This window comes from Hypanus sabinus, chromosome 5 (genome assembly GCF_030144855.1).
Source record: "Hypanus sabinus isolate sHypSab1 chromosome 5, sHypSab1.hap1, whole genome shotgun sequence".
Taxonomy (NCBI): domain Eukaryota; kingdom Metazoa; phylum Chordata; class Chondrichthyes; order Myliobatiformes; family Dasyatidae; genus Hypanus; species Hypanus sabinus.
Window position 1 is genome coordinate 151,851,159 of NC_082710.1, and position 22,387 is coordinate 151,873,545.

Below are 22,387 nucleotides of genomic sequence, written 5' to 3' on the forward strand. Positions count from 1 at the left end.
CTAAATGTGCTTAAGGCTTTTGCATGGTACTGTAACTTAAGTAACTTGATTTCAACATGTGTAACAGGAATTTGCCTATTGAAGGCGGATGGCTGTCCATCAATTTTAATAATTATTCCTATGTATTTTATGAGAACGTTTGTAATGCTTGATTTTCAGCAGCTCTCGGGTATAAAGCACAAATCCATAGATTGTGCAAGAATCTGACAAGGGCATAATTTCTGAACAGTGTTGCTCGATCTCGTTACCTTTCGCCTCTCCTAGTGTTTCAAATTTGGAGTCAGTATTCAACAACTTTAAATTCCTCTGTTTTATAATTTCAGACAAACTGTCCTGAGCCCATTACCTGTCCAATTACAAAGAGAGAACGGCAGCGTAAGCGTTTGCGAAAATTCAACATGTCATCTAAAACTTTGACAAACTGCTGTAGGTATGAGGGGGAGAGAATATTGACGGAATGCATCTCAACCTGAAATAGAAACATCAATGTTCTTGAATGAAAAATAACCATAAAAAGTAATGGATACGACCCACTTCATCACGAGTAAATCCCTCTGCATCATAAAGCACATCCCCCACCCCCAACATCTCAATTAAAATGAGCACAGGTGAGTGATTAAGGTATCTCAACCAATTTAAGTGGAGAGTTAGCAAGGAAAGGCAATTAATACAAATGGACGATATGGTCTTATTGGGCTCCTTTTCTACTTTAAATACATTTTACACAGGACGGCCAACTTACACCGGCTGTGGCGAGCTGCAGCTCCTGGGGGACTGAGTTAGCGAACTGAAGATGCAGCTCCATGATCTTCGCCTAGTCAGGGAATGCGAGGAGGTGACAGAGAGGACTTATAGGCAGGGGGTTACACCGGGGCCACTGGAGACGGACAAGTGGGTCACAGTCAGCAGTCAGGAGGGGGAAGGGATAGAGTCAGGTAATAGAGAGTACTCATGTGGCTGCACCCCTTGAAAATAAGTATTCCTGTTTGAGTACTGTTGGGGAGGGTGGACAGCCTACCTGGGGGAAGCGGCAGTGGCCGTGCCTCTGGCACAGAGTCTGGTCCTACGGCTCAGAAGAGTAGGGAAGTGAAGAGGAATGCAGTAGTGATAGGCGACTCTTTGGTTAGGAGGTCATACAGGCGATTCTCTGCATGCAGGAAAAAAACTCGGATGGTAGTTTGCCTCCCAGGTGCCAGGGTCCGGGATGTTTCAGATCACGTCCAAGATATCTTGCAGTGACCGGCAGAACAGTCAGAGGTCGTGATATATGTTGGTACCATTTACGAAGGTATGAAAAGGAAAGGGGTCCTGCAAAAAAGACTACAGGGAGTTAGCAGGGAAGTTGAGAAGCAGGACCGCAACGGTAATAATCACGGGATTACTGCATGTGCCACGCAACAGTGAGAATAGGAACATAATGAGGTGGAGGATGAATGCATGGCTGAGGGATTGGAGCAGGGGTTTGGGATTCAGATTTCTGTATCATTGGAACCTCTTTCGGGACAGGTGTGAACTGTACGAAAAGAATAGGTTGCACATGAATCCCAGGGGGATCAATATCTTGGCGGGGAAGTTTGCTAAGGCTACTGCGGAGAGTTTAAACTAGAATTGTTCGGGGTAGGGAACCGAACTGAAGAGACTGCGGATTGGTGTCTGGCGTACTGACCTCTACGTGGCCGAGGCACGGCGACAACTCTCTGATACCTCCTCTTATTTACCCCTGAATCATGACTCCACTAAGGAGCACCAGGCCATTGTCTACGATACCATCGCCAACATTATCAGCTCTGAGGAGATCCCATCCACTGCCACCAACCTCATAGTTCCCTTACCATACACTTCCTGTTTCTACCTCCTACCCAAGATCTAGAAACCTGCTTATTCAGGTAGACCTATTGTCTCAGCTTGCTCCTGCTCCACTAAACTCATTTCTGCATAAGTTGACATTGTCTTATCCCTCCTTGTTCAATCTCTTCCCACCTATGTTCGTGACACTTCTCATGCTTTGAATTTTCTCAATGATTTTAAGTTCCCTGGCCCCCACCGCCTTATTTTCACGATGGACGTCCAGTCCCTTTATACCTCCATCCCCACCAAGATGGTCCCGAATCTCTTTGCTTCTTCTTGGATTCCAGAATTAACCAATTCGCCTCTACCACCACTCTCCGCCATCTAGCGGAATTAGTTCTTACTCTCAACAATTTCTCCTTTGGCTCCTCCTACTTCCTCCAAACCAAGGGCGTAGCCATGGGCACCCGTATGGATGCCAGTTATGCCTGCCTTTTTGTCGGCTTTGTGGAACAGTCCACGTTCCAAGTCTATACGGGTATCCATCCTCCTCCTTTCCTCCGCTACATCGACGACTGCATTGGCACTGCCTCCTGCACGCATGCTGAGGTCGTTGACTTCATTAACTTTGCCTCCAACTTTCACCCTGCCCTCAAATTTACCTGGTCCATTTCCGAGACCTCCCTGCCCTTTCTTGATCTTTCTGTCTCCATCTCTGGAGACAGCTTATCTACTGGTATCTACTTTAAGCCTACAGACTCTCACAGCTACCTGGACTATTTCTCTTCCCACCCTATCTCTTGCAAAAATCTTATCCCCTTATCACAATTCCTCCGTCTCCGCTGCATCTGCTCTCAGGATGAGGCTTTCCGTTCAATGAAGAAGGCGATGGCTTCCTTTTTTAAACAAAGGGGCTTCCCTTCTTCCATCATCAACTCTGCTCTCAAACGCATCTCTCCCATTTCCCGCACATCTGCCCTCACCCCATCTGTACGCCACCCCACTCGGGATAGGGTTCCCCTTGTCCTCACTTACCACCCCACCAGCCTCCAGGTCCAACGTAAAATTCTCTGTAACTTCCGCCACCTCCAACGGGATCCCAGTACCAAGCGCATCTTTCCCTCCCCCCACTTTCTGTTTTCTGCAGGGATCGCTCCCTACGCGACTCCCTTGTCCACTCGCCCCCCACCCACATCCCTTCCCAACGATCTTCCTCCTGGCACTTATCCTTGTAAGCGGAACAAGTGCTACACCTGCCCTTACACTTCCTCCCTCACCACCATTCAGGGCCCCAGACAGTCCTTCCAGGTGAGGCGACACTTCACCATTGAGTCGGCTGGTGTGGTACTCTGCGTCCAGTGCTCCCAGTGTGGCCTTTTATATATTGGTGAGACCCGAAGCAGACTGGGAGACCATTTCACTGAACACCTACGCTCTATCTGCCAGAGAAAGCAGGATCTCCCAGTGGCCACATATTTTAATTCCACGTCTCATTCCCATTCGGATATGTGTATCCATGGCCTCCTCTACTGTCAAGATGAATCCAAACTCAGGTTGGAGGAACAACACCTTAAATACCAACCTGATGGCATGAACACTGACTTCTCTAACTTCCATTAATGCCCCTCCTCCCCTTCTTAAACCATCCCTGACATATTTAGTTGTTTGCCTGCTCTCCATCTCCCTCTAGTGCTCCCCCCCACCTTCTTTCTCCCGAGGCCTCCCGTCCCATGATCCTTTCCCTTCTCCAGATCAGTATCACTTTCACCAATCTCCTTTCAAGCTCTTAGCTTCATCTCACCCCCTCGGTCTTCTCCTATAATTTCGCATTTCCCCCCTCCCCACTACTTTCAAATCTCTTACTATCTTTCCTTTCAGTTAGTCCTGACGAGGGGTCCCGGCCCAAAACGTCGACAGTGCTTCTCCTTATAGATGTTGTCTGGCCTGTTGTGTTCCACCAGCATTTTCTCTGTGTTGTTGTAGACTGTGGAAGAGGAGGTTAGCTCACAAATAGAGAAAGCTTGTAGACTGTGAGAGCGGGAGGATGAGCAGGTAATAGAGAAGGGAAGTGCTCAGACTGAAGGCTTGAGTTGTGTCTATTTTAATATAAGGACTGTTGTGGACAAAGCGGATGAGCTTAGAGTGTGCATCAGGACATGGAGATGTGATGTGCTGGCCATTACAAAGACTTGGATGGCTCAGGGACAGGATTGGTTACTTCAAGTGCCAGGTATTCGACGTTTCAGAAAGGACAGGGAGGGAGTCAGAAGAGGTTGGGTTGTGGCACTGTTGATCAGAGATAGTGTCAGGGCTGCAGAAAAGGTGGACGCCATGGAGGGATTGTCTCAGATTCTCTGTGGCTGGAGGTTAGGATCAGGAAATGGTCAATAACTTTACTGGGTGTTTTTTTTATAGGCGACCCAATAGTACAGTGATATCGAGGAGCAGATAGGGAAACGTTTCCTGTAAAAGTGTAATAATAACAGAGTTGTTGTGACGGGAGATTTTAATTTCCCAAATATCGATTGACATGTTCCTAGAGCAAGAGGTTTAGATGGAGTGGAGTTTGTATTGTGTGTTCACAAAGGTTTCTTGACAAAACATATAGATAAGCCTACAAGAGGAGAGGCTGTACTAGATTTCGTTTCGGAAAATGAACCTGGTCAGGTGTAAGATATGTCTGTGGGGGAGCATTTTGGAAATAGTGATCATAATTCTATCTCCCTTACAATAGCATTGTAGAGAGATAAGGGGAATTATGAGACTATTTGACAGGAAATTGGAGGAATAAATTGGAAATAGATGTACTCAGAGAAAAGTACAGAAGAAATTTGGCAAATATTCGGGGTTATTTGTGTAGAGTTCTGTATAAGTACGTTCCAATGAGACAGGCAAGTTATGGTAGGCTACAGGAACCGTGGTGCATAAAGTTTGTAATAAATATACTCAAGAAGAAAAGAAAAACATACAAAAGGTTCAGAATGCTAGGTAATTTTAGAGATCTAGAAGATTATAAGGCTACTAGGAAGGAGATTAAGAAGGAAATTAGGAGCAGCAGAAGGAGCCATGAGAAGGCCTTGGTAGGCAGAATTAAGGAAAACCCCAAGGCATTCTGCAAGTATGTGCAGAGCAAAAGGATAAGGTGTGGAAAAAATAGAACCTATCAAGTGTGACAGTGCGAAAGTGTGTATGGAACCGAAGGATATAGCAAAGGTGCTAAATAAATACTTAACTTCAGCATTCACTATGGAAAAGGATCTTATTGATTTTAGTGCTAATTTGCAGCAGACTGAAATGATTGAGCATGTAGATATTAAGAGGATGTGTTGGAGCTTTAGGAAATTATCAAGTTGGATAAGTCGCCGGGATAGAACGAGATGAACCACAGGCTACTGTGTGAGGCGAGGGAAGAGATTGCTGAGCCTCTGGCAATGATCTTTGCATCATAATGGGGAATGGCGAGGTTCCGGAGGATTGGAGGATTGCGGATCTTATTCATTTATTCTAGAAAGGGATTAGAGATAGCCCAGCAAATTATAGACCAGTGAGTCTTACTTCAGTGGTTAGTAAGTTGATGGAGAAGATCCTAAAAGGCAGGATTTATGAACACTTGGAGAGATATAATATGATTAAGTGTACTCGATGTAATATGATTAGGTGTAGTCAGCATGGCTTTGTCAAGGGCAGATCGTGGCTTACGAACCTGATTGATTTTTTTGAGGATGTGAGTGAGCACATGGATGAAGGAAGAACAGTAGGTATAGTGTATAAGGATTTCAGCTAGGCATTTGATAAAGTACCCAATGCAAGGCTTATTGAGAAAGTAAGCAGGCATGGGGTCCAAGGGTACATTGCCTTGTTGATCCAGCACTTCCTTCCCCACAGGCGGCAAAGTGTGGTTGGAGACGGGTCATATTCTGTATTGAGGACGGTCACCAGCAGAGTGCCTCAGTGATCTGTTCTGGGACCCTTACTATTCGTGATTTGTATAAATTACCTGGATGAGGAAGTGGAGGGATGTATCAGTAGGTTTGCTGATGACACAAAGGTTGGAGTTGTTGTGGAAGGAGCGGAGGGCTGTCAGATTTTACAGCAGGACATGAAAAGGATGCAAAACTGGGTTGAGAAGTGGCAGATGGAGATCAACCCAGATAAGTGTGAAGTGGTTCATTTTGGTAGGTTAAGTATAGAAACATAGAAATATAAAAAATAGGTGCAGGAGTAGGCTATTCGGCCCTTCGAGCCTGCACCGCCATTCAGTATGATCATGGCTGATCATCCAACTCAGAACCCTGTACCAGCTTTATCTCATACCCACTGATCCCTTTAGCCACAAGGGCCATATCTCGTTCTAGACTTGCCCAACATCGGAAATAATCTTCCTCCTTCTAGCCTGTCCAATCCCTTTAGAATATTATATGTTTCAATAAGATCCCCCCTCAATAATCTACATTCTGGTGCCAAGTCGATCCAGTCTTTCATCATATGAAAGTCCTGCCATCCCAGGAATCAATCTGGTGAACCTTCTTTGAACTCCCTCTATGGCAAGAATGCCTTTCCTCAGAATAGGGTAACAAAACTGCACACAATACTCTAGTTGCGGTCTCACCAAGGCCTTGTACAACTGCAGTAGAAACTCCCTGCTCCTGTACTGAAATCCTTTTGCTATGAATGCCAACATACAATTTGCCTTTTTCATCGCCTGCTGTACCTGCATGCCCACCTTCAATGACTGGTGTACAATGATACCCAGGTCTCGTTGCCCCTCCCCTTTTCCTAATCGGCCACCATTCAGATAATAATCAATTTTCCTGTTCTTGCAACCAAAGTGGATAACCTCACATTTATCCACAATAAATTGCATCTGCCATGAATTTATCCACTCACCTAACCTATCCAAGTCACCCTACATCCTCTTAGCATCCTCCTCACAGCTAACACCGCCGCCCAGCTTCGTGTCATCCGCAAACTTTGAGATGCTACATTTAATTCCATCATCTAAATCATTAATAGATATTGTAAACAACTGGGGTCCCAGCACTAAGCCTTGTGGTACCCCACTAGTCACTGCCTTGCATTCTGAAAAGGTCCCGTTTACTCCCACTCTTTGCTTCCTGTCTGCCAACCAATTATCTGTCCACATCAATACCATAACCCCAACACCATGTGCTTTAAGTTTGCACACTAATCTCCTGTGTGGGACCTTGTCAAAAACCTTTTGAAAATATAAATATACCACATCCACGGGCTCTTCCTTATGCACTCTACTAGTTACATCTTCAAAAAATTCTATAAGATTCCTCAGACATGATTTTCCTTTCACAAATCCATGCTGACTTTGTCCAATCATTTCACCTATTTCCAAATGTGCTGTTATCACATATTTGATAACCGACTCCAGCATGTTCCCCACCATCGATGTCAGATTCTCCGGTCTACAATTCCCAGGTTTTTCTCTCCCTCATTTTTTAAAAAATGGGGTTACATTAGCCACCCTCCAATCCTCAGGAACTAATCCAGAATCTATGGAGTTTTGAAAAATTATCACTAATGCACCCACTATTCCTTGGGCTACTTCCTTAAGCACTCTGGGATGCAGATCATCTGGCCCTGGGGATTTATCTGCCTTTAATCCCTTCAATTTACCTAACACCACTTCCCTACTAACATGTATTTCCCTCGGTTCCTCCATCTCACTAGACCCTCAGTCCCTTACTATTTCCGGAAGATCATTTATATCCTCCTCAGTGAACACAGAACCAAAGTAGTTATTCAATTGGTCTGGCGTGTCTTTGTTCCCCATGATCAATTCACCGGTTTCTGACTGTAAGGAACCTACATTCAACTTGACCAATCTTTTTGTTTTCACGTATCTATAAAAGTTTTTACAGTCAGTTTTTATGTTCCCTGCCAGCTTTCTCTCAAAATCTGTTTTTCCTTTCCTAATTAAGCCCTTTGTCCTACTCCGCTGGTCTCTGAATTTCTCCCAGTCCTCAGGTTTGCGGCTTTTTCTTGCTAATTTATATGTTTCTTCTTTGGACTTGATACTATCCCTAATTTCCCTTGTCAGCCACGGGTGCACTACCTTCCTTGGTTTATTCGTTTGCCAAACTGGGATGAACAATTGTTGTATTTCATCCATATGATCTTTAAGTGTTTGCCATTGCATATCCACCGTCAACCCTTTGAGTATCATTTGCCAGTCTATCTTAGCTAATTCATTTCTCATACCTTCAACGTTACCCTTCTTTAAGTTCAGAACCCTTGTTTCTGAATTAACTATGTCACTCTCCATCTTAGTGAAGAATTCCACCATATTATGGTAACTCTTACCCAAGGGGCCTCGCACGACAAGATTGCTAACTAACCCTATACGTAGATTGATGTCACCGATTATAACTACTGTTCCTTTATTGCACGCATTTCAAATTTCCTGTTTAATGCCATCTCCAAACTCATTACTACTGTTAGGTGGCCTGTACACAACTCCCACCAGCGTTTTCTGCCCCTTAGTGTTATGCAGCTCTACCCATATTGATTCCACATTCTCCAGGCTAATGTCCTTCTTTCTATTGCGTTAATCTCCTCTCTAACCAGCAATGCTACCCCATCTCCTTTTCTTTCATGCCTATCCCTCCTGAATATTGAATATCCCTGGATGTTGAGCTCCCATTCTTTGTCACCCTGTGATCCCACTATATCATATTCATTAATAACTATCTGCACATTCCATTCATTCACCTTGTTACGAATGCTCCTCGCATTGACACACGAAACCTTCAGGTTTGTTTTTACAACATTCTTAGCCCTTATACAATTATGTTGACAAGTGGCCCTTTTAGCTTTTTGCCCTGGATTTGCCTGCCTGCCACTTTTACTTCTCACCTTACTACTTCTGCTTCTACCCTCATTTTACACCCCTCTGTCTCTCTGCACTTGTCCCCATCCCCCTGCCACATTAGTTTAAAACCTCCTGAACAGCAGTAGCAAACGCTCCCCCTAGGACATTGATTCCAGTCCAGCCCAGGTGCAGACCGTCCTGTTTATACTGGTCCCACGTCCCCCAGAACGGGTTCCAATGCCGCAGAAATTTCAATCCTTCCCCCTTGCACCACTTTTCAAGCCACCTCCTCATCTGAAATATCCTCCTATTTCTACTCTGATTAGCACGTGGCACTGGTAGTAATCCAGAAATTATTACTTTTGTGGTCCTACTTTTTAGTTTATCTCCTAACTCCCTGAATTCACCTTGTAGGACCTCATTCCGTTTTTTACCTATAACGTTGGTACCTACGTGCACCAGGAACACTGGCTGTTCACACTCCCATTCCAGAATGTCCTGCAGACGCTCAGAGACATCCTTGACCCTTGCACCAGGGAGGCAACATACCATCCTGGAGTCTCGTTTGCGGCCACAGAAACGCCTATCTATTCCCCTTACAATCGAATCCCCTATCACTATAGCTCTCCCACTCTTTTGCCTTCCCTCCTGTGCAGCAGAGCCACCCAATGTGCAATGAACTCTGTTGCTGCTGCTGCCTTCCCCTGATGATATATATTCCCCAACAGTATCCAAAACAGTGTATCTGTTTAGGAGGGAGATGACCTCAGGGGGTCCTGCACTACCTGCCTACTGCTACGCTATCTAGTGGCCACCCCTTCCCTTTCTGCCTTTGTAGCCTTTACCTGCGGTGTGGCCAACTCACAGAACGTGCTATTCACGACTCTCTCAGCATCGCGGATGCTCCATTGTGAATCCAATCGCAGCTCCAGACGCTCAGTTCCGTCTGCCAGAAGCTGCAGTTGGACACACTTCCTGCACACACAGTCGTCAGGGACACTTGAAGTATCCCAGATTTCCCACATCCTGCAGGATGAACAAACCACGGGGCTAATCTCAGCTGCCATAACCTACGCAATACCTGCCTCAACTTTTGAAACGTCCTCCTTTTAAAATATCTTACCCGGCCTGACCTCACTTGGAGTGAAGCTCGTCCTCAGCCTCAGCTCGCAAAGCCTCACGAGACAAGCCCTTCCTACTCTGTCTCCCACTACTCCGTCGCCCGCTCCGTCAAACTGTTCTCTTTAAATACTCCTTCTGCCTCACGGTCCGACTTACACGCGCTTGTGCAGTCGTGTCCCCGTTAAACTGCCGAAGAAAATGACCTACTTCCAGAAACAGTTCTCTTTAAATACTCCCGCTGCCTCACGGTCCGACTTATGATGGCCGATTATAGTATTAATGCTAAGACACTTGGCAGTGTGGAGGATCAGGGGGATCTTGGGGTCCGAGTCCATAGGACGCTCAAAGCAGCTGCGCAGGTTGACTCTGTGGTTAAGAAGGCGTATGGTGTATTGGCCTTCAGCAATCGTGGAATTTAATTTATGAGCCGAGAGGTAATGTTGCAGCTATATAGGACCCTGGTCAGACCCCACTTGGAGAACTGTGCTCAGTTCTAGTCGCCTCACTACAGGAAGGATGTGGAAGCCATAGAATGGGTGCAGAGGAGATTTGCAAGGATTGCCTGCATTGGGGAGCATGCCTTATGAAAATAGGTTGAGTGAACTCGGCCTTTTCTTGGAGCAAAGGAGGATGAGAGGTGACCTGATACAGGTGTACAAGATGATGAAAAGCATTTCAAGACGTATAAAACAGCTGGATGAACTCAGCAGGTCGGGCAGCATCCGTTGAAAGAAGCAGTCGACGTTTCGGGTCGAAACCCTTCGTCAGGACTAAAGAAGGAGGGGGCAGGGGCCCTATAAAGAAGGTGGGGAGTGGGTGGAAAACCAATCAGAGGAAAGGTCAAGGGGTGGGGGAGGGGAAGCAGGGAGAGGATAGGCAGGAGAGGTGAAGAAGGAATCTAAGGGGAAAGCACTATGGGTAGTAGTAGAAGGCAGAGTCATGAGAGGTGATTGGCAGCTAGAAAAGGAGACAAAATAGAGCTGGGATGGGGAGAGGGAAAGGGAGGGAATTACCGGAAGTTGGAGAAATCGATGTTCATACCAAGGTGTTGGAGACTACCCAGGCGGTATATGTGATGTTGTTCCTCCAACCGAAGTTTGGCCTCATCATGGCAGTAGAGGAGGTCATGTCTGGACATATCTAGATGGGAATGAGAGGGAGAGTTGAAGTGAGAGGCAACCGGGAAATCCTATCTGTCGTGGTGGACGAAGCGTAGGTGCTCGACGAAGCGGTCCCCCAATCTGCGTCGGGTCTCGCCGATGTAAAGGAGGCCGCACCGGGAGCACCGGAAGCAATAGATTACCCCAACAGACTCACAAGTGAAGTGTTGCCTCACCTGGAAGGACTGTTTGGGCCCCTAAATGGTTGTAAGAGATGAGGTGTAGGGACAGGTGTAGCACTTACGCTTGCAGGTGTAAGTGCCAGGTGGGAGATCTGTGGGGAGGGACGTGTGGACCAGGCAGTCGCGGAGGGAACGATCCCTGCGAAAAGCAGAGCGGAGTAGAGAGGGATAGGTGTCCTTAGTGGTGGGGTCCTGTTAAATGTGGCGGAAGTTGCGGAGGATAATATGCTGGATCCGGAGGCTGGTGGGGTGATAGGTGAGGACAAGGGGGACACGGTCCCTGTTGTGGTGGTGGGAGGATGGGGTGATTGCTGAAGTGCGGGAAATGGAGGAGATGCGGGTGACGGCAGAAGGGAAACCACGATTCTTAAAGAAAGAGGACATTTGGGATATCATGGAATGGAAAGTCTTATCCTTGGAGCAGATGTGGCGGAGACAGAGGAACTGGGAATAGGAGATAGAATTTTTGCATTTGGCAGGGTGGGAGATAGTTTAAAATATCAACCCTGATATTCATGCAGAGACTGAATTGTCACCTGATTGATGCACCATTTTAACAAAGTGTCTATGAGTTGCCAATGTTTCATATGTGAAACCAACAATAATATAGCTTCAAATTCCCGAAATCTAACATAAAGCAGTTCTGATTAAACGTCTTGGACTGAAACGTTTACTGTTTCTCTTCCCACAAATACAGCCTTGTCTACTACCCTCGTTGTCTCTTTTACTTTAGATTTCCGGTATCTACAGTTATGATTGTGTCTCTTAGTGTTGAAATCTCTGGTACTTCTCTGACCAGGAACGGGAAAAGCTACGGAATTCTCCTCTGCTCTCTGTGGAATTTCCGGTTGCATTGCCATTGAATACTCTTCGACCTGACATACGAACTGTGTTTCACGTACTGCAGCTGTGGCCCAACATGTTAAGTATTACTCATCTAATTGCCATGTGGTTGAGATGGGCACAATCGGATTAATCTGCCATTGAACATTCCGTTCAATTTCTTAAAACTTCACTCTACCCAGCCGTTCAAGACCTCGCCTTTAAGTCAATAAAATAGTTTTATACGGTCTGCCTTTTCTTAACTTCCATCCACTCTACCTGAGAGAAAACCAGTCCTGGGTTGAGAAAGGGCGGGTCCACTCGCACGTGAGATCACTGTATATGTTACTTCTTGATATTAATGTGTTCTTATAGTAAATACGATCATACGGCTTATGGAGACTCTGCCGGGTCTGAGCACAATCCAATTTCACCGAGTGCCATTCCCTTGTAGAGTAGCTTTACTCACTGTAAGTAGTCTACCGCTCACCTACACGCTGGGCAATTTAAAGCGGCCAATTAACCTTCCAACCCGCACGACATTGAAATAATTGGAGGAAACCAGGGTGCCTGCAGGAAAACAACCTGAAGATATCGGTAGAACGTACAAACCTCACACTACCGGAAAATAAGATTGAATCTCAGACATTTTAACGGTAAGGGGAGTTTTAACTCAGTAATAGCTTGTGAAGCTTCACTTGTTCGGAGCCAACCTGCTGGCAGAGGAGGCCGGTGTGAAGGGCGTCAGTATGAAAACTAAAATAAGCCACTCTTTCAGATGTAGGGGCTCTTGAAACCCGCGGATGATTCTGAGAAAGGGCGAAAGGTGAAATTGCAAACCAGTAAAGTGAACTGAGCTATGGGCTCTGATTTATTGCAGCTGCTTAAGTTCTTTATAAACACTAACAATGATAATAAATGGATATTTAATCATCTTCTTTACTTCCTCCCGAAATCTTCTCTGAACTAATGCATAAATACAAGTGTTAGTACAGGAACTCAAATACATCAGCAGAAGCGTGAATCTAATTGCCAGATACAATGAGTTCGGAGCATCGACCGCAAAACTTTGTGTGACTTCGAAACATATGTCAAGTATCGTAATTGGAGCCCACAATGCAGTAAAGCTGCCCGAGACAGCAAAGAGCAAAATGATGGACATTCTCCGGTTCTTCATCTCGGGGTCACAGCTCTCACAGCTCCCGCGCTGTTTCAGAGCTTTGCGAGCTCTGCTCACCAGTAAAATATGCTGGGCGGTGAGAAAGTTTAACAACAATAGCAGAGGCAGTGGCAGCAAGGGTAGTAAAATTTTGGAAAGCCATTTGTAAGCCTTCCATGCTGGTGAGGTAACGTACTCCGTTACAGTGCGACAACCCCATTGTATATCACCGGCGACATAACGGGGTTCGTAACGGAAATAAGCTGGAATGTGGATCAAAAAGCTGAAAACACATACAATTGTTAGAATCACAGTGGCGCTTCGTTCCGTACAATATTTTGATTTTAATTTCTGGCAACAAATGGCTAGGAAACGGTCAATTGTGAATGCCACTGTAGACCAGACGGAAAATTGCATGCTAGATATTTGTATAAAGGACGAAAGGCGACAAGTAAATGTGTATGCCAGGAATGAATCCAGAAAATAATAGGTGAGGACGTTTCCAACAGTAACATTAAAGATACAGACCATTAGGTCTGCCGCTGCCATAGTTACCATGTAACGAATGACTCCTCTGGAGAGACCGCCCACTCCCCGGGACAGGACCACAAGTGAGAGCACGTTCGCTGCAACGAGATGGGAAATAAAGCAAATTACCAGAGTTCCAGCTCAGCGGCATAGACTCAAGCAATTGAACTGTTCGGAACAATCCAGAAATTGGTAACGTATTTAGCAGTTGTCACAGTGCTGGTACCATTGGCTAGGATATGTGAAACAAAACGGGAACTTTCCGGTTTGAAAACACGAGATACTGCAGAAGTTGGCGTATGGGACAATATAAAACAAATTGCTAGAGGATTGAACAACATCTATAGAGGGAAACTCTATAGACTTCTCGTGTCGAGACCTTTCATTACTAACTATTCAACATCCGAAGCCATTAAAACCGCGGAGAATTTGGGTTCGACATTTCCTTCCGACATATACTTTTTGCGAATGTTCTGTTGAGAGAGTTGAAAGTAAGTGTGCTCTGCTTCCTTCCAATATCTTAAGCAAACTTCAGTTAAATTATTGTTCACACCCTGACAAAGTGATAGCTGAACGTTTTTCTGTCTCTGTCCCAGTCAGGGTCAGCTCCGTGCTCGGAAGCGGCAGAGACACGAAGATCTTCCAAGCTGGCAAATATAAGGTTTTCACCCGAAGCGTTGACATTTCCTTTTGACAATTTTTGACAATTTGAGCAATCAAAATCAAAGCTGGGAGATATCAACAAGGTAACTCACCAGGGATACCGACAAAGGCAAGAATCGGATAGCAAAACACAGTGACATCCACCACGGCCGTTCGTTCCATCTTACACGGATAGGAGTAAGATTTTTTTTAGACACAGTCTAAATCTCGCTCTGAAGCGTCTCGCTGTACGGTCTGATTTATAACCCTTCGTTCTCTTCTGGGAAAATATGTTACACAAGAACACATTCCATCAAACAACTCGTTCAGTTCTTACTAACTGATTGAAATGCGACAGCTCCGCCCACGGTAATTACCACGGGTGATTGAAACAAACAAGGGTTCACCAGGCAGGTCCAGGCTCGCTACTGTGCCTGTGGTGGAAGTGTAACACGGACACCTACATTTATCTGTCGCCCACCGTTCAAATGTGTCTGCATCAGTGAAGGCAATAAGCCACATTTCGAACTTTCTCCCTCTTTGTCTACCTCTCTTGGTCACTTTTAGTAGCGTTCGTTCGGTAAGCCTGCGCGTTAATTCGACCTTCGATACCATTCTTTTGGTTTAAACACAATACCCACATTCTTTTTAATATAATAGCAACAGAGAAACGTAGAAACTCTACAGCACAACACAGGCCGTTCGGCCCACAAAGCTGTCCCGAACATATACTTACTTTAGAAATTATCTTGGGTTCCCCAGAGCCCTCTATTTTCTAAGCTGCATGTGCCTATCCAAGAGTCTCTTAAAAGACCCTGTTGTATCCGCCTCCACCACCGTCTCGCGCACTCACTAGTCTCTGCGTAAAAAAAACCTTACCCGCCATCTCCTCTGTACCTACTTCCAAGCACCTTAAACCTGTGCCCTCTCGTTTTAGGCATTTCTGCCCTGGGAAAAAAAAAACCTCTGACTATCCACACGTTCAATACCTCATAAACACTTCTATCAGGTCACCTCTCATCCTCCATCGCTACAAGGAGAAAAAGCCAAGTTCACTCAACCTATTCTCATAAAGCACGATCCCCAATCCAGGCAACATCCATGAAAAACTCCTCTGCACCCTTTCTATAGTTTCCACAACCTTCCTTTCTGAGGTGACCAGAATTGAGGACAGTACTTCAACTGGAGTCTGACTAGGGTCCTATATAGCTGTAACATTAACTCTCTGCTCTTGAACTCAATCCCACGGTTCATGAAGGCCAACTCACTGTGTGCCTTCTTATCCATACAGTCAAACTGCGCAGCAGCTTTGAGTGTCCTATGGATTCGGACCCCAAGATCCCTCTGATCCTCATACTGCCAAGAGTCTTACCGTTCTTAACATATTCTGCCAAAAATGTTGACCTACCAAAACCAATCACCTTACACTTAACTGGGCTGAACTCTATCTGTCATTTCTGAGCCCAGTTTTGCATCCTATTGCTGTCCTGTTGTAAGTTGTTTTATTTTTTTTTTATTTTTATTGAAGGAATGCCACAATACAGAATACATAATGCATTGCATTTTCTTCCATTTTACTTCTATATCTTACCCCTAAACAAAACTCCCCTCACCACCTTCCCCGAACATACCATGGCAGCTAATGCATTTAGAATACAACATTTCACAAATACAAGTACGGACATTTCACATCCATACCCTCATACTCCTTCAAGACGAAGGCCCACACATATCCACAACATGTCAAATGATCCAGAATATACTCCTGTTACAATTCATCAACCACCCTGTGAGGTAAGCCTTATGCATGTTAAAAGGGGGGCAAATTCCTTCAATTAGGTAATCTTTACGACTCCCAAAATATGACATGAAAGGTCTCCATTTCGATTAGAACTTTTTCACAGACCACGTTAGAGTTAATTTAATCTTTTCTAGCTTCAGGGAAAATATTACGTCCTCTGACCAAGCAGCAGCAGATGGGGGATTGGCAGATTACCAGACCAGCAAGATTCTCCTACGGGCCTAAAGCAATGTAAGTATAATGGTATCCGACTGGTTTGCATTTAAACCCAAAGAATCATCTGCCACACCAAATACGGCTATAAGCGGGCAAGGTCTCAGTGTCACCCCCCAAACCCTCACTGGTAATTTTAAAAAAACAGTGCCCAAATAGCCATCAAGCCAAGGGGAAGACCGAAATGCACGCATTAAACCAGCCGGAGAGAAGGAACACCTGTCTGGATATATGTCAACAAGCCTGACTTTACTTAAATGTACCGAGTAAAACTTTAAATTGTATGAACCCAGTCTAGCACATGATGACGAGGAATGAACACCATTCAATGTTGTTGCCCAATATTCCTCAGCCAGATCCTCCCACCTAGTCTTAGTTTTCTTTAGATTGTAATGTGTGATGAGCAAACCAGGCTGAGATGGGGTCCAGAGTTGACACCCCTGTGAACTGTGCTGCTAATGAGAGAGAGAGAGAGAGAGAGAGAAGAAGAGGGGGGCATTCTGCTGCAGATGCTGCTAATGAGAGTGAGAGATGATTTAGTGTAATGACTTCTTCGTTATTTGTTTACTCCAAGGACACTTTTGCCTACTTGTAAGATTCTTGCTGAGACAGCAAGGCGGGACCAGGTGATAGACAGCTGATGGATGGCTGGTACCCCGTCAGGGGAGATTAAAAACAAGTCTGCTGAGACACAAGCAGACACGCCACGGGACACTGAAAGAGCATTGTGCACCCACGCGAAGGTGGGGGTTTGGAGGATCGATTCGGGGGAATCGATCAGAGTCTCATAGTGTGTGAAGGCAGACCGGTGGGGGCTTGTGTGTCTGTCCACCCTTGCCTGGTTGACGGTCTTACCGCTGAAGAGATTTTTCCCATAATATAGCAAGTGGTAGATCAGGAAAAGAGGGATTTTTTTCCTTGACAAAATGGCGAATCTGCAGTTATTTTTTAAAATGATTATGAAAAGGCCATATTTACTGCACAGGTTATCACAACTATCAAATATATTACCTGTGTACAAATCCTTAATGCGCAGAAGACCGTTGAAACGTCATAGTCTAAAAACTGAATCGAGTATAGAGGGAAGAAATAGATGGTTTCTATGAATGGGACACAAAGCTGAAGCTGATGTGAACTTATAGTGGCAGCGAAATTGATTAAAGTTTTTGAGGGTGGAGAGCACGACCGGGTTGGATGTGAATTGAGAGGATTTCAATGACAAGGAAGAATACACTAAAGCTGGGAGAGCCGAGCGGTGACAAGACTGTGCCTCAAGCAAAAAAAAAAAAAAATCCAAGAAAAGCGTGGGAACCTGTCTCATTGACTATTGTCCAAAAGCACTTATATCTACAGTGATGAAATCTTTTGAGAGGTTGGTGATAAAACATATCAACTCATGCACGAGAAGCGACGACTGGACGCTGGACCAAGGATCCAAACACAGACCATGTATTGTGCACACAGTGATATTAATTGAGTGACAAATCCCGAGGTGCTAACAAAGTCGGTGTCAAAGTTCAGGTAGGGATCAAAACATTCAGAGAAATCCAAAAACCAGAGTTAGGAAACAGGGAGAGTCGATATTCAGACGGACAGAGTAGATACGAATGCTGGAAAGGCTCAGGAAAACTCACTGGCAAAATCTGGCAGCAAACAGGTGAAAACACAGGACTAAAATACACTGAGCAATAAACAAAAAAGCAGATGATAGGTGGATCTCAATGAGACACCTGACAGTAAAACAGGTGATAATGAAAAACAGGTGAGAGGCGAAGTACTTAGTCATACAGGCACCGGAGTTCAGCAGGAGAAGGGACAGGAGCACATGGGGCATGAAAACAAACAAGAGCACATGGCAATACAAAAACACAGAATGATGGCTCTGGGAAAACACAAAAAGACAGAGTTCAACTGGAGGTAGTGACAGCGACTTAAATTTGCTCCAATTTGCCTAGCAGAGCAAAAGGTCCATAGCAAATGCCATCTTATTGGCTGTTCACTCAACCCCGGAACATCTGGACAGCAACGACACATACATTAGGATGCTCTTTGTCGACTACAGCTCAGCATTGAATACCATCATCCCCTCAAAACTAATCAATAGTTTCTATACCTGCCTCAATATGCAATTAGATGCTCGGTTTCAGCAGTTGTAGACCACAGTAACTTCAGATTGGCAATAGCATCTCCTCCACGATCTTCTGCAGCACAGGTACACCACAAAGCTGTGTGCTTAGTCCCCTCTTCTACTCACTTTACACTTATGAATGTATGGATAAGCACAGCCCCGATGCGATATTCAAGTCTGCTGACCATACCACTGTCGTAGGCCGTTCACAAGTAGTGACGTTTCAGCATAGAGGAGGGAGATTGAAAATCTGGCTCTGTGGTGGCATAACGACATCTTACTCAATGTCAGCAAGACCAATGAGCTAACTGTTTATTCAAGAGAATGAAATCAGATTTCCATGAGTCTTTATTCATCGAGAAGCCGAGATGGAGAGGGTCAGCAACTTTAAATTTCTTGGTGTTATTAATTCAGTGGACCTGTACTGTAGGCAGAATGTGAATGCAATTACGAAGAAAACACGGCAGCGCCTATATTTCCTTAGGAGCTTGGGGCGATTCGGCTTGACATTTAAAACTTGGACCCAACTTCCATACAGATGCAGTGGAGACTATATTAACTGGCTGCATCACAGGCTGGTATAGAAACACCAATTGATCTGAATGGAACATCATAGAAAAAAAGTAGAGAATACAGCTTAGTCCATCACAAGTAGAGCTCTCCCCACCATTGAACACATCTTCCTGAAACACTGTCGCAGGAAAGAGGTGTCCATCAACATGGCCCCAACATTCAGGATATACTCGCTTTTCACTGCTGCCATCAAGAAGAAGGAACAGGAGCCTCGGGACTCAGACCACCAGGTTCAGGATTACGTGCTGCTCCGTAACCACCAGACTCTTGAAACAAAGGGAATAACTTCACACCCCATTATTGAAATGTTCCCATCGCCAATGAACTCGCTCTCAAAGACTCTTTATCTCATATTACTGTAAGGGATTTATTTCTTCATGTTACTTGCTAAGGCTAATAAAATGGCTTCTCTGTGATGTTAACTGCTGAGGCAGTAGTTCTCTATAGCAGCATGCTTGGGTTATAATTAGTGATAATGGACTTGTATCATCTGCTAACCAACTGGGATAGATGTTATTCTTTCTGTCCGTGTGAAAGCTGTTAGTTTGCGCGGGCTTGGGAGGGAAGGCCCGAGAAGGATGTAAAGACTAAGACATGGTTTGAGGAGATGGTTGCCGGACCCGCTGGGCCTGGACTTGGGGCGGGAGCCCAGGGGTGGACTACGAGCGGAGGAGGATCAGCAAAATTGAATCCGTGAGCTCCAACATTTGTGCACTGGACATGTTTATGAGATTATTGACGCCTCTTATTTGTTTACATTTTCTTTTGTCTCTCTACTAACCCCATACTTAAATATAAAATCTTAATCGTTTAACTGCACATTGGGGACTAAATGTTATTTCGGGGTACTGATGCTATACAGGGGACACAACACGCAGCATCCACCCAAACAAGAGCGCTAAAATTTGGTCGGGTAGGGGGCATCACCCCCAAGATCATGCCACTAGAGACGAGTCTTACATTATTGATATTTATTATTTATTTATTCATTATTTCTTTCTTTCTGAATTTCCAGAGACTGTTGTCTTTTGCCCACTGGTTGAAAGTTCAAGTTGGTGTGGTCTTTTACTGATCCTATTATGGCTATTATTATATGGGATTGGCTACACTAGAACACGAGAATACTACAACACAGTACAGGCCCTTCAGCCCTCGATGTTGTGCCGACCCATATATTCCTTAAAAAAAACCACACTACCCCGTAACGCTCTAATTTCTTTCATCCACATGCCTGTCCAAGAGGCTGTTAAATACCCCTAATGGTTTAGCCTCCACGATCACACTTGTCAAGTCATTCCAGGCACTCACAACCCTCTGTGTAAAAAACTTACCCCTGATGTCTCCCCTAAACTTCCCTCCCTTAACTTTGTACATATGCACTCTGGTGGTTGCTATTCGTGCCCTGGGGAACCGGTACTGGCTATCCACCTTATCTATGCCTCTCATGATCTTGCAGACATCTATCAAATCCCCTGTCAACCTTCTACGCTCCAAAGAGAAACGTCGCAGCTCTGCTAATCTTGCCTCATAAGACTTGTTTTCCAATCCAAGCAACATCCTGGTAAATATATTCTGCACCCTCTCCATAGCTTCCACATCCTTCCTATAATGAGGTGACCAGAAATCAACACAATACTCTATGTGTGGTCTCACCAGAGATTTGTACAGTTGCATCATGACCGCTCTACTTTTGAACTCAGTCCCCCTATTAATGAAGCTTAGCATTCCATAGGCCTTCATCACTATCCTATCAACCTGCGCAGCAGCGTTGAAAGGTGTATGGATTTGAAACCCAAGGTTTCTCTGTTCATCCATACTCTTAAGTAACCGACAATTGACCATGTACTCAGACTTCTGGTTTGTCCTTCCAAAATGCATCACCTCACACTTATCCGGATTGAACTCCATCTGCCACTTTTCTGCCCAACTCTGCATCCTGTCTATATCCTCTTTTAACATTCGACAACCTACAGCTCCATCCAGAACTCCTCCAATCTTCGTGTCGACCGCAAACTTACTCACTCTTCCTTCCGCCTCTTCAGCTAGGTCATCTTTAAAAATCACAAATAACAGTGGTCCCAGGACAAATCCTTGCGGCACTCCACTAGTCACCGACCTCCAGGCAGAATACTTTCCTTCCACTACTACACTCTGCTTTCTTCCTGTAAGCCAATTTTATATCCAAACTGCAAAGGTTCCACAGATCCCATGCCTCATGACTTTCTGGATGAGTCTGTCATGGGGGACCTCGTCAGATGCCTTGCTAAAATCCATGTAGAGCACATCTACCAACCTACCCTCATCAATTTATTTTGTTACCTCTTCAAAAACTCAGTTAGGCTCGTCAGGTACGACCTTCCCTTCACAAAGCCATGCTGACTACCCTTGAGCAGATAGTACTTCTCCAAATGCTCGTAGATCCTATCCTTAAGAATTATTTCCAATACTTCGCAGACCACAGACATAAGCCTAACCGGTCTGTAGTTCTCAGGATTCTCCCTCTTAACTTTTTTTTAAACAAGGGAACTACAGTTGCCATTCTCCAATCCTCCAGCACCTCCCCTGCAGCCAAAGAGGATTCACTGGTCATAGCTGTTGGTCCAGCGATCTCTTCTCTCACTTCCTACAGCAACCTGCGGTATATCACGTTCGGCCCTGAGGATTTATCAATCTTGATGTTTTTAAGAAGATCTAACTTCTTCCTTAATCTCCACATTGTCCAGCACACAGGCCTGCTCTAATTCGATGTCACACTAATCAAGGTCCTTTTCGCTTGTGAATACTGAAGCAAAGTATTCATTTAGGACCTCCCCAACCTCCTTCGCCTCCAGGCACATGTTCTCTTCTTTATCCTTTAGCGGCCCCACATTTATTCTTGTCATCGTTTTGTTCTTCACATACGCATAGAACGACTTGGGGTTCTCTTTAATCCTACATGCCAATGCCTTCTCATGTTCCCTTCGAGCTTACTAAGTCCTTTCTTAAGCTCCTTCCTGGCTACTCTATATTTCTCATGAGCCCCTCCTACTTCCTACTTCTTATATCTAACATATGCTTCCTTCTTCCTCTTGACGAGTTGCCTCACGTACTTTGACAGCTATGGTTCCCTTTTCCTATCATTTATTTCCTTGTCTCAGTGGGATAAACCTATCCTGAGCCCAGCACAAGTGGTCCTTAAACTTCTTCGACATTACTTCAGTGCTTTCATCCATGAACATCTGTTACCAATTTACTCTCGCTAGTTCCTGTCTCATCCCTCCATATTTAGCCATTCCCTGGTTAAGCACTTTCCCATTTTGTCTGTTTTCATCCTTTTCTATAGCTACGCTGAAGCTAAGTGAGTTGTGGTCACACTCACCAAAATACTCCTCCACCAAGAAGTCTGCCACCCGATCAGGTTAATTACCCAGAACTAGATCCAATATGGC

At 45.0% G+C, this 22,387-nt stretch overlaps 1 pseudogene; it reads left to right on the forward strand.

Annotated features, from left to right (window-relative positions):
• The window catches only part of LOC132394783 (uncharacterized), a 67,954-nt pseudogene that overhangs the window by 13,188 nt on the left and 32,379 nt on the right, over positions 1-22,387 (forward strand).